Source organism: Pteropus alecto, unplaced genomic scaffold (assembly GCF_000325575.1).
Source record: "Pteropus alecto unplaced genomic scaffold, ASM32557v1 scaffold11, whole genome shotgun sequence".
Lineage (NCBI taxonomy): Eukaryota > Metazoa > Chordata > Mammalia > Chiroptera > Pteropodidae > Pteropus > Pteropus alecto.
In genome coordinates this window covers 13,516,642-13,530,665 of record NW_006431956.1, presented here as the reverse complement: position 1 = coordinate 13,530,665, position 14,024 = coordinate 13,516,642, and positions in this window count along the sequence as shown.

Below are 14,024 nucleotides of genomic sequence, written 5' to 3'. Positions count from 1 at the left end.
ACTTTATCTCATCCACACCACATAAGCACACACTGAAGCATGAAACCTAAATATGCAAATGGAATATCTTTTGTAGAAAGGGGACATATTCTTGCAGTGATGATTTTGCCATTTCTTGCTCTGTATCTTTAAAATGACTTCCATCAGAGTCATATTCTTATCCATCTCTTTTCTACGTGAATTCTTTGCATATTCAAAACAAACACTGGGCTTAACGGAAGAATTTCATGCTAATAAAACAGTCAGGGCAGAAAAAGAATGGCAGGAACGTTCTCAGGTCCTACTGCCCATAGTTCTACCCTTCACTTCAGCTAATCTGGCCACCATCTATCACACATCCCTTGATCATAGCTACCTCATTCCCTTAGCAAATACTCTTTAAAACATCTCCCCCACTTCTCTGACCACCTGCATTCGTCACCTCCCTAGAACACTGAATCAAAACACCCTCCCCAGAAAGTTTTTTTCTGATTTAGTTGTTCCATCAACTCTTTTGACACAGAGGCATTCAGTTAATAATTAAATATTTTGCCCTCCTTGACATGTAGCTTTATAAGCGAGATGAGGCGCATCTAATATTAATTAGAGAGAGGTTGAATGACTTATCATAGCAAGCAGATTAGTCTTAGATTAGATGGGTAATCTAATTAGATTAGATGGGTAATAATAGAGTGTAACTATTTCGCGGCATTAAATAAAATTTTTGGAAGTTAGTAAGAGTTCTATAAACCACACAGCTAGCATACCTTTGTCAATTTAATATGTGGAGTTAAGTGAGCAAAGGAACATGGGATAGAATAGCATTGAACTAGGAGTCAGAAGACCCAGGTCATTAAGAATCTTATGACGTGATGTTTGCCTAGTTTTTCTACACAATTAAAATGAAACTTCTTTGAAAAATAAGCTTTGTGGTCCTCTTCCCCCAACACCCACATATCCCATATAAGGCAAAGTTGAGTGACCATGTACATATATGAAGCATTCCCTAAGTATTTCTCAACGTATATTTGCATATGTGATTAGGGCCAGAATCCATTTTAGTGGTTTTAGAAAGAAATAGGCAGTTTTATCAATTTGCATCCTATAGAACTTAGAAGTATTATGGAGACTACTTAGTCCAGAATTATTATTATTATTATTATTTTTTACAGAGGAAAAAAATGAGGTCAGGACGGCTTATTCAGAGCATAGTGCCAATAAGTGACTCAGGTGGCACAGAGTCCAGGTTCCAGCATTCCTCTCAAGGTTTCCTTTATAGCATGTAAGAGGAAATCTGATTCAAAAGCTCAATATTATAACATAAAGACTTTCAAAACACCAAGGAAATTGCCATTTACAATGACATCATACTTTTTGTGTCCATTGGCAAAACTTTTTGCTCAATGGTTTTTCTCTATCAAATATTTTAAGATGTGTATTGTTTAGCATTCTATTTGGCTGAATATGTATACCTAGCCCCTATACCTAGGGATCACCAAGTAATCGACACTTAAATGAGAACAATATTTACTTTTCTGTCACTTAAACAAGTCTAGTGCCAGGGGATCCAGAGCTGGTACGGACAGACCTATGTCCTTTCTGCTCTATAACTTTCCCTATTACATTTGAGTTCAAGGTTGCTTCTAGTGCTCCGTCCATCTCCTCTGAATTCAGCCAGCAAGGAAAAGGGGCAGAGAAAGAGCAAACCCCTCTCTTTTAGATGACCTCTTATAGGTCTCAAACAACAATACTGCTTACATCATCTTAACTAGAAGCTACTCATGTGGCCCCATCTGGCTACGAGGTACCTTGGATGATGCAGTCTTTTATCATGGTGGCCATGTGTCCTGCTAAAATTTGAGTTCTGTTACTAAGCCAGAAGGAACAAATAAATATGAGGAGCTTCCTTTTCCACAGAATTTCTGCTCCACAATCCCTTTATTAATAAATTCAAAGAATGTTTTAATATTATGCAAATAATCCAGGTATTAAAGTGGAATACTATGATTTTTATGGACAAAGTGATATGAACCTGCATACAGTCGTTTTTAAACACATTTGGTATATAAGGAACATTTTATTATGACGCAATAATTATAAGTTCACATTTTTGCCTTATTGACATTAATACTATCAAAATAATCCCAGGGCTATTAGAAAATTCCTCATAAGACAAGAAATTAGTCGCCAGGTCATGACATTTGTCATAAGAGAGCTTACAAGAGTCAGCGATTTCTTCAGGAGTCTCGCCAGCCCCTTCCACCCACCTTGTCTGCCTCTTTCCTGCTCTCTTACACCTTGCCAAAGGCCAAATCATTGCCAAGGCAACCAAGGCCCTTCTCTCTCCCCAGCTGACGCAGGTTGCCTGTGTCATGATCATACAAGCACTAAGAAGCAAGAAGATCCTGTGGAGCAGACAGAGGTTAGGTGTTTTGCCTCTGTCACAGAATGCCCTGTGTCTTGATCTTCACACCCAAACCCCAGAGACTAAGACTGCTGATTCTTCTTTCCTATTCCTCCTGCTGGAGAGACTACCAAGAGGGAGTCTGGAAAATATGAGGTTTTAAATAAATGCAAAATATTTTCCACTGTGGATCAAATTTATTTCTTTAAGCTCTTCACAGATAGCTCTTCAGAATGAGAGCCTGGCCTCTACACTTCATACGGAAAACCTACATTACTATTAGCCCAAATCTCTTCTGGAATACTATCTCAAAATGAGATGAGTACTTTGAGTTCTGTTCTTAGTAACAGAACTCAAAGTCGTAACCGAAGTCAATGAAGTACTCCCGCTATTGCTCCCATCTCCAATGTTGTTATCTGTCAACTCCGAAGAAATCTTACACGTCCTTCGAATTTACTTTATATCCCTCAAGTCACCTAACCACTCTGGATCTCTATTAACTCATTTGGAAAAAAAAAAAAATGAGTGCCTTAGAAAAGACTGTCCCTAAAGCATGTCCCAGCTCAAACACATCCCATGATTCTATAATAGAATGACCAAATAGCAAGGTCACATAATGCAAGCGAAGCTCTAAACTTCTCTCGCAATGTTTCAATAACGACAGCCATTTCAAAATAATTTGACAATTCTTCTGGATGAATTCTTCTGAAGTAAAAATCGTTTGTATACATCATCCTGTCTTATCATACTTTCACAGCTGCCGATGAGTGGCAATTCACTATGCCATTTTGAGAGAGTTGGTGAAATGAAAACTGATAATAACCTCCCAGGTAAGTACCAATTAAAATTATTTAAAATCTTTTAAAGTGAGTGTTATAGAATAGTCTTAGAATACTGCTTTTGGAAGAACTGATACTTTGTCTTTTTGCAAGGAGAAAAAAATCATCTTGCTTCCCAGCTATGCAGGATTATCTGATGTCAAATACCTCTGCAATGCATTGTTATTTCATTGTTATTTCTGCAGTGCTCATTGTTATTTCAAGTTCAAAGCAGCAAGGATAGCAATATATGTTGAAGCCTGAGAAGACCAGGGTCATCTTTTCCATTTCCCTCTCTTTGACTTTGCTTCTTTTTCCAGAATCTGTGTGAGCCCGACTCTATTGCCTAAATAGTGCCCAATGGAAGATTTCCGGTGCTTACCATCTAACTAGGCCTTTCCAGTTACTGATAAACAGTAAAATCTTGTCCATTTGCCCTTCAACTTATGGTAAAATGAAGTATTTTTCCAGAACTCTCTAAAATGGTTTAGATTTCTTACTTCTCTATTCGTCAGCCTTGCCAAATAGAGTTGGACAAAGGAGAATTGCATTTTAAAATTAGTGTCATCCAAAAATGAATGTGGGAAGCTGCCCCTTTTAAGGCTCAAAGTAGTATTTGAAAAAAAAAATGCAATGTAGTGTTTGTTTTTGTGTATTCAAAATGTCACTCAATATTTTACAAACAGGACTTTTATAGCTCCAGGTAATTCAGATTCTTTGAATTTATTAAGAAAGGGATTGTTGAGCAGAAATTCTGTGGAAAAGAAGGCTCTTCGTACTTATTAGTTCCTTCTGGCTTAGTAACAGAACTCAAATTTTTGGTTAAGGGACTTAGCTTAACTTTATGTATGGGACCCCAGGGGAATGGGGTGGGAGAGGAGAAGGAGTTCCTAAAACACTTCATTAATCTTTACTAACTTCAACATAAATTAAGCTCCAGGGAAGATCGCACCCTCCTGCAAGCAGTTCTCAAAAGGAAGAACATACAGTAAGTATGGAGACTGAGAATTAAAATGTTGCACTGCTTAGGCAGCAAAAACGTTTTTAAAACACTAAAATGATCAATTCCAATGAAGCCTTCATAATTGAAATTTTTCATTTCAGATTTTTAAGTTTATTTTAGGAGAATAACATTTAAAATACACTCAAACTCATTATAAATGAACTACACAAATGTAAGTTTGCATTTTCTTACATTGTGAAGATAAATAAGTCTTCTATGAACATTTTAAATTATTAATTTTATCATCCAATATTATTATATAGAGTAATAGGACTTTGGTTTTAAAAAAATATGATCTTGATAAAGTCATTTTACTCTTTTTTCATATGTAAAAGTGAGAGAGATTTGGACCACAAAACCGCTAACAATTCCTCTAGTGGTAAAATCTTATGAAAAAATAAAAAATATATATATTTGCCTCGATTTTAACTCCTTCACAATTTTGCTGTAATAGTAATATTATAATATAGGGAATATAATGTTTTAAATTCATAAAACTTCATTTTTCACAGGCACTTTCAAATCCATTCTCTCGTCTACTCATTAGATGATGTAGTTGAGTAGAAAAGATCTTCATATTCTCACTCGCATGGTTTTTCACCAACAACTGCTAAACCTGGGGAATTTATCAGCGCCATAAGATCCTGACCTGGAAAGGTCACTTAATTTATACCTTTTGCAGCCTTCAATAAAGCCTTGTATCAGAGCAACACAGGATTTTTCACACTTCATCCTGTTCCTCTTGGTTAAATCAGACTCTTAAGTGATATTATTGTTGTTTTTAACTGATAAATGATTTAAAATAGCAGAACGAAGTGCAATGCAATCCTGGCAAGAATAAAAACATGAAAGGCTACAAATAATGGTTTATTTCATAGTAAAATCTCACCAAGGAAGCCTAAGTGGATAACAGCTTAGGAAAGTTTCAAATATGAGATGGCTCAGTTTTGAAGTGGAAGATTATGTGATCTTTAACGTGGAAAATTGGGAGATATTTTCCATACACACTCTTTAGTTTTTCCATAACTTATTCATTTACTCATGATAATTATTGAGTACCCGTTATTAGCTATCTCTTTTGCTGTCCTTTGAGGGATACAAAAGTGAAGAGTAATGGAAAAGAGCTAACATTGAGAACCTAGTATGTGCTTCATTACGCTAAGTGTTTCGTGTACAGTCAAGGCCAATCCAAGGTCGCATAGCCAGAAAATGGTAGTGTGTGCATTCTAATACTGATTTGCCTTCCTGGAGTCCATTCTGTCAACTACCTCTCATTATAAGAGTCAGCTAGAGGCCCTGCCCTGAAGGAGACCACTTAAATCTAGTGAGAAGGACGATCCACTCATCCTTCCTTTAACTCAATACTTGCCATTAACGTGTTCATTTCTGTTAACTATTTCTGTTCACCCCTCCCCCCAAAGTAAACACTACCAGCTCACAAGTCATCTCAATGAGAGAATTTTTAAAAGCTCCTTTTAAAAAGTGCTCACTAATAAACTGGTAATTGTTTTATGCCATTTTAAATGAAGTGCGAAGTCAACGAAAAGTCAAGGAAATACAGTGAAAGCTTTGGCAGAATATATAGGTTCCCAGAGGAACTGCATTATACTGGAACTGGCAGCAGCAATCTCCGCTTTAATAAATGAAAAGAAGGGGTCTCAAAGAGAAGTATCCTATAGTTACTACTTGATTTTTAAAAATAATACTCATACTAATAAAGATATAATGAAACAGGCACTGACTAGGGGAGTGTGAATTGATATAACTTTCTGGAAAGCAATTTGCTTTCAGTCTAGAGAGAGGCTCAAGTCCTTTGACCCAATAATGCTGCCTCTTAACTAGAATCTAATCTAAGGAAAGAAGTAGGTATTTGAACCAAGATATATTTATATACATGGTCACTAACCCTTAATGGGTAATACCACAGTTTATAAATGCACAAGAATATGGAAATGATGATGTCCTATGGGTTCCTTCAACTCTGTTCACTTTTCTTCAATCTTTTATCTTTCTGTTCTTCAGACTTGATCATTTCCACTGTCAAGACAGTTATCTTCAAGTTGCTAATTCTTTCTTCTTCCTGCTTATATCTGCTTTTGAATCCCTCTAGTGAAATATCCATTTTGGCGATTATACTTTTCTGCTCTAGAATTTTTTTTTTTTGGTTTCTTCTTAGGTTTTCTATTGATATTTCCACTTTGTTCATACATCGTTTTCTTGGCTTTCATCATATCTTCCTTTAATTCGTTGAGCATCAGTAAGAGAGTTGTTTTAAACTGTTTGTCTAGTAGATCCACCATCAGGTTTTTTTCAGGGACATTTTCCATTGGTTTATTTTTTTTTTCCTTTGAATGGGCCATACTTTCCTTTATGTGTGTCTTTTTGTTGAAAACTGGACATTTGACTCCAATAATATGGTAACTTTAGAAATCATTTTATCAGAGAAAGGTAAACTTTCCCTCCTCTCCAAGTTTTGCTGATTTTTGTTATTGTGTTTATTTATTATTTTTGGTGGGGTTTGTTTATTTGTTTGTTTGTTTGTCTCTACTGAGGATTAGCCTGAAGTGAAATGTAAAGTCTTGTCGGGTCTTTTCCAAGCCTGTTCCTTTCCCTGGGTTAACACAGTGACTTTCTAAGTTCCCTGTATATGCAGTTGTTTTTTAATATCTTAGTCTTCAATGTCTGGCTCCCAAAAACTAGAAAAAGAGAAAAATAAAAGGAAGGGAAATAAGGTGTTCACACTCATTAAAAGCCCTGAGACTCATTTTAGCCAGAGAGAAAGGGGCTTGCAATGATAGAGGGACCTGCAACAACAATGGCTGCCTGCCTCTTTGTCTGTACCTTTGAGATAAGAAACAGCAATCAGCAATCAGAGCACATCCTTGATGTTTGGAGGACAGGGTCATTTTCCACCCATCCTGCCTCTCATAAGCTGCAGGCAAGCTGCTCCTGGATCATGGGCACAGCTGCCTAATGTGGTGGGACACAGGGTGGGAGATGGGCAGCTACTACTGTGCTAAGAGTTGAAACTGACCAAAATTCCTGACAATTTACCAACCAAAACTTCCCCTGGAAATTCCAAAATAGTTATATCAGACATATCCTGCCAGTGCAACTGTTACCTAGGTGGGGAGACAGACTCCTCAAACATTGTAAATATACTTACATTGATGTTTTGGGTTATTCTGTCATCTCTAGTTCTTGGAATATACATTCTCCCATTTGTCGGATCCTCTAATTCTCTCTGTAGTATTTTGTCACTTGTGAGGTTTGTACTTTTTTGAGTGTGAGCTCATTTCGAGGAGGGGGTGTTTTGCATTAGAGTTCTGTTAGAAAGATTACCAAGGTAATGGCTATAGATGCCTCTGCCACAGGTCTACTAATTTCACCTGATCCACAACAGTTTTCATGTTAATTCCTCAATATTGGGTTCCAGTGCTAATTCAGAGTTTATGTCTGCAATGGCATTCGCCTAATTTCTCTTTGGTGATATCGTTCCCTGTGGCCCCAGACGAATGGCAAGCTCGGTCAACAATTCTCTGAGCCAGGATACAGTTTTCTTAGCCCTTTTCAAATGGGCTAGGCAGCCTTCTGTGACTCCTGGTTTGGTGCATGTAGAGCACAGATCTAAGATTATGACCTGAAATCCTTCTCCATGGGACTTAAAACTCCTGTTGCCAGCAGTTAAGTCCTACATCTTTATTGCTTTCTCTCATGGTCCATTTAAGCTGCAGTTCCTGCTCACTGATCTGGCTTTGAGCTCTTCTTCATTTACGACAGCTGAGGATTTCCATATCTTGATTTTAAACTTGGCTAGGTATTTATATTTTTATATTTTGTTGACATTTCTGTGTGTCGAAGGGAAAGGCCAGGAGGCTGTTTCACATAAACTCTGTCAGTCAAATCCATCCCATCTTTCTAAACACAAATATGATCATATTGTCTCTAACGGGTACCCATTTACTTGAAAAACAAATCAAATTCCTTAACTGGCTATTTTGAAAATTCTACATCCAGGCGGGATTTTGGCTTTCAAAGTTCACCTGCAATCATATCTCTAATTCCCATGCCCCTTACTATAGCAACAACAGCCCAGGACTCATCCCTCAACACTCCATGTAGCATCACAGCTGTAATTTAAGAAACTTCATTTAGGGGGTGGTTTCTCAGTCCAATTTCTATTTCTAATAATATTCTGTGACCTTCATCCAGGTTATGAACCCTTCAAAATCAGTGAATCCATTCTGAAAAGTGCAAAATGGGGTTTGAAAGCACAGTTTATTATGTCATCCCGGCCACCAATGCACTAAATTAAACAAAACCCAAACAGGTGACTGAAAGTATCCACACAAAAAGCCGGAAAGTCTCTGTGCAGGCAGGTGCAGCTGACCTGGCTGAAGTAAATTACTGAATTTCATACCAAGGCAGCAGTCCCTTGTAGACAGTATCTTAGAATTCATTAAGTTCTCAGGGCTTAGCTCTCTGCTCTCAGGGGACATTTGCTCTGCCCTCTTTAGAAAGGGTAGGCTGCTGAGGAGATAGCAGTTATATTTTGTGTGCTTCATTAGAGCAAGGAAATATAGTTCACTGTGCCCAAACAAATCCAAGCTGCTAATGGGCCAAGATATTGTGAATGTAGAGTCAGAATTGCCGGAACATCAGAGAACTGAAGGGGGAAAAAAACACCCTTAGGAACCAAAGAAATTGCATTTGTAAGCTTCATTTATATACCACATAGCAAGTGAATCAATAACTCGAAAATGTATAGTGAAGGCCAAAAAGGAGTTGATTGCAATCTTCAAAGAGTCGGCAAAAAGAAAAAGTAGCAGTGCAAATTAAACTCATTCAAAAGAGTAAAGACAGTTGGTTCAAACCTAAGAAGATTCAACTAGGCTGGCAAAAAAAAAAAATCATTATTCCTAGAAGAGATGACAGAGGAAAAATAATAGAATACGAAATGTGAATACCAAAAAAAAATTTTTTTTAAACCCACCCAGATGTTAGTTTTGAGAATTTTTTTTCACAGCATGATTCATAAGAATGCAGAATGATATGCTTCGAAAGGCTGATGAATATAAAAATAGAAGGTCATCATCAAGGTAAATAGAGTTTTAGCAATTAGGACAGGATCTGAAGAAATGAAAAATTACCATCTGAGTCTCTAGTTCTATGCTATTATCCAACGGTATAGCCAATTAAGTGTAAAAAACCATTCACATTTTATCATTCATTTCTTATTTATTTTTTAACTTGGACCTGTTTATACATCACTTTTAATTTCTACTTAGATATGCATCCTTTTCACCTGTGTGAATATTGTCACATAACTCATCAATAACTTTTTTTTTAACATACCTTTCCCATTCCACACCTTCTCTCCACTCTTTTGTCTCCCCTTCGCCCCCCTGCCCCTCAGTCAACTCTCAGGCATCTCTGGGTAGAATGTCCTGGGAATTCCCAAAATGGGAATTCCATCTGATCAGACGACTAGAGATCTTAACTAAAAGTATTTGCATTACAGTGTTCTCTTCCAGGGCCCTGGCCTTGAGTTCGAAGGGAGGTTTCATTCAATACCTAAGGATTGGGTTGGTTGACTAGACGACTAATAGGAATGATGCGGTCTGGTCTGTTGTCTCAGACTACATGCTTTCATTCGACCAGCTATCTCCTCAATACATGCCATTGGTGCATGAAAGACTGGCAAGGGCGCATCTCTCCAGCACTGCCCTGGAAGAGTAATGCAGAGCACGACGCAGACTGGCAGAAGCACCAACACCAAGGCTCATGTTCATGTTGCCATTGCATATAGTCTCTGTTTTAAAGAAATGGGGGAGAAAGTGTGTGCAAGGAAAAGTCCAACGTTTATTCATATAGGAAAAAAATCTGGTTGTATGTCATGTTAACAACTGCTAACCATCTGAGTGGCTCCTTTGCCCTGCACTGACAGAAGGAGAGGAAATTTGGAATGTCCAAAGGTACCGCTCACCCTGCTCCTCATTACGCTCACCTGTACAGAAAGAAAGCCAGTTGAAAAGGACTCGGAAAGAAAGATATACCCACTGCCCTGCGGGATTTTGCAGCATATCTGCAGCATAGAATTATAACCTTCCCTGAAGAACCACGTATCTCAGCAGCTGACTGAAACCATATTTGAACAGTTTCACTTCACCTGTCCTCCGCATAAAAGTGAAGTACCAGCCATGAAGGAAAAAAAGAAGTGTTGGTCTGAACACATGGTCCAACGATGAAAAGCCATATTTATGTCCCTGGCTATATACTTGTCTGTGTCAATATGTTTGTTTATATTTATGTTTATATGTCTATGGAGTTATACATAATGATTTTATGTATGTAAAATATTTTTATTTTTATGTCTATATTTTTGTTCTTTACATCAATATTTTATGAAGATATGATTTTAATTTTATATAAATGCATGTATATTTGTACAAATTTGCATCAATGTCTGCATCCTTATATATGTGCACATGTGTGTGTATGTGTAGGTCCGTCAAGTAAAATCACAGCATTCTCATGGTAGCTTCATCAAGACTCAACTGAAAAGGAATTTCTTCCATAAGGCAGTGGTATACAAGAAAAAAATGATTTAATAGACATCCTATGTGAAATGAGAAAACAATCTTTCATTGATTTAAAATCGAAGAAAGGAATATAAACTGACAGGTGTCATAGGTCAGGTTCCTCAAGAAACAGATTCTGACACCAAAATGTGTCTGCCTGACGTTTCTTGAAGAATACCTCTGGGGGCCACACCATTATAGCGCATGAGGGCAGCAAAAGAGGGCAGAGGGAGAAATTCAACTGCTGCTCGGTTTCAAAAAAGACCTCAGTTGACCCAGGGGAAGCTCTGGAGCTGGGGTGGCCTTTCAGAGATGTCTCAGATTGAGGCATGGGGATTGAGAGCCCTTGCACCTCTGCTAAGACCAGTCACAGGATGTTGGCTGCCCCCGGTGAAGGGGCATAACCTTGGTAAGGGGGCGCTATGCCTGGGAATGGACTCAGCTGTGAGCCTTCCACAGGGCTGCTCTCAGCAGACGAGGAAATGCCTGCTGCCTCTGGCCTGAAGGCAGGGTGGCTGGGCAGTGCACAACAGCATCACTAAGCTATTCATCGTCAGTCTCTCTCTCTCTCTCTCTCTCTCTCATGTTGGCTATTACTTGTTACTCCAAATTAAAAGTTCACTGTTCTACCCGCTATCGCTTCTAAACTTTGACTTTCTTTCTGATAACCTGGCTTCTCAGGTCATTGAGCCAACTGTAGTCCAGCTTTTTCATATAGAAAAGTGCCCTCGATTACTTTATAGAGCAATCTGGCTGGTAAAATGTTTGCCCACTTTGTGGAAAGGGTTTCAGTGCCTGCATCTATAAACCAGGGATGATAATAAAAGGACCTCCTTCATGGAGTGTTTGGAATAAATTAAATTATCCACAGAAAGAGTGCTTGTCACACTGTTTGGTATAACCAGTATTATTCTTTTTAGAAAATTATGAGCTCAATATTTCTTCATGGTTACTAATGCTTACTCAGAATCTGCTTCATGAGCCACTTCAAGGGTCAGAGTCAGGGACCTGCTCAGTCTCCCATATTTCAGGTTTCCACAGAAAACCACCCACCTCTTCCCAGGTGGTAGCCCAATGATTTCACACTACCTTTGGTTGACTTCAATGTTACCAATAAGAAAAAAGTTAAGTTTCTCCTCTATCCTTGTCGGGAGACATGGCTTCCATAGATAATTAAAAATAGCAGAAAAGATAGCATTAGGTCGACTCTTCTAAAATCAAAACTATCATCATTGGCAAATGTTCTTCAACCTTTAATTGCTCATATGTATTAATTCTATGCAACAGGTCAAGTCAATCAGATGCCTGGGGGCACAATTTGCAGAGAGTTCATCTAGGGAGGTTGCCAGGAAACCATATCACTCAAAAAGAAGATATACTGCAGCTGCTCTATTGAAAATTTCATACGGCCATGTTGTACCACTGAAACAATACTTGCTGGCTAAACTAATTATTTAGGCAAAAAAACTGTGGGACTTCAATCACTCATTCGTCCATGTGTGGGGGTGGACACTGAGCCACTCTCTGCAGGTGTTTCCTAACCAACTTCTTTGCTTGTGCAGCAAGAATGACCACCCACTTAGCAACTGACCTCAGCTTTCATGAGAGGATTCTTGCCTTATCTACATCTCACCTGTCTATAAAAGCTCATGGACCTATCCTTTATCTGCCCCCTAATATGTCTATACCCCAGGTGCTGTCATCGACCAGGGCCCTCAACTTTTTGCTCTCCACACTCACAAAGTCCTGATGAGAGAAATATTGCCCAGAATATCCTGAATGACATTTGATCATTCAGCCTTCACAAGCAAGGGCTCTTAATCTATTTGGAAAAAATTCAGGGAATATAAGAATCCAGTGAAGATGAATGCAGATTTTTGTGTTTATGTCCATGTGTGTATTTTTCTGGAGAGACAGTTTGATGCTGCTAATGAGGTTATTGAAGAACTTGTCATGGGTAGTTCTGCACAGTGGTTGTCGGTACAGAGCGCCCGAGTTATACCTCATTCTACTACTATGTGACCTTGGGCAAGTTACTTACCTTTTAGGGCCTCATATTCCTAATATGCAATGTAGGGATAATAACAATAGTTATGCCTGGGGTTGTCAGGCAGAGTAAACGAGATAATCTCAGGTATCTGAGTAAAGCACTACAAACAATGCCTGGCCATGGCAAGTGCCCCATTCATATTTTCCATTACTCTTCTTATTAAAGGAGTCCAGAACTCTCCAAAGATTCAGAAATGCTGCACTGGGTATTCTCGTTAAACTCTTAGGTGGAGTCAGACCACCAAATGACGTGATTTGCACGGTGTTCTTCCTGACCTGGCTTTTTTTTTGAGTTAGGCATTGGTATTATACCACTGGCCTTCATCGAGCGATGGTACAAGAGGCCAACCTCATGGCACCCACTACTTATCTACTGGCCCTGCCTGTCATCACATGGTGTTCTCTTTATGAGGCCTCGCAGAAGAAATCTCTCACAGGCAAGGATACAAGGAAGCTGCCCAGGTGAAGAGCTTGTGAGTTTTATTATCTTAGAGAGCCCAGACACCTTGTGATGAATCCCACTGCCTCTGAGAACCTGGGCACCATCTGAGGCCACCTCTAGCAAGGACTAGGGATCACGTGACATATACTTCCCTTCATTAAACCTATTCCTAATTTTCTAATTTTGTCGCCCATGTTTTCTCCTTGGCTCTTGTTCCCTCAGTTGTTATTTAATCCCGTTGTAATTTATGTGGTTTTATGAACCACATTAAATACACTGAGGAATAAAGTCATCATATACCTAAACAGAGTAACAAATCCATATAGAATGGATGAGTGTCTTGTTTCTTATTATGCTAGTTGCTCTGTTTTATGGGTGTTCTCCATCCTGTTTAAATGAATTTTGATCTTCTATTGTGAAAATATAAGAAGCTAGGTGGGGAATTAGTGGGTTGTAAGGAGATGAAAAAGCAATCAAAAGATTTCTAAGATACCCGGTGGTGATAGTTTTTAAAGCAAATAAAATTGCTGGATGAGTGTCTTGTTTCTTATTATGCTAGTTGCTCTGTTTTATGGGTGTTCTCCATCCTGTTTAAATGAATTTTGATCTTCTATTGTGAAAATATAAGAAGCTAGGTGGGGAATTAGTGGGTTGTAAGGAGATGAAAAAGCAATCAAAAGATTTCTAAGATACCCGGTGGTGATAGTTTTTAAAGCAAATAAAATTGCTCCTAGAAAAAAATATTATA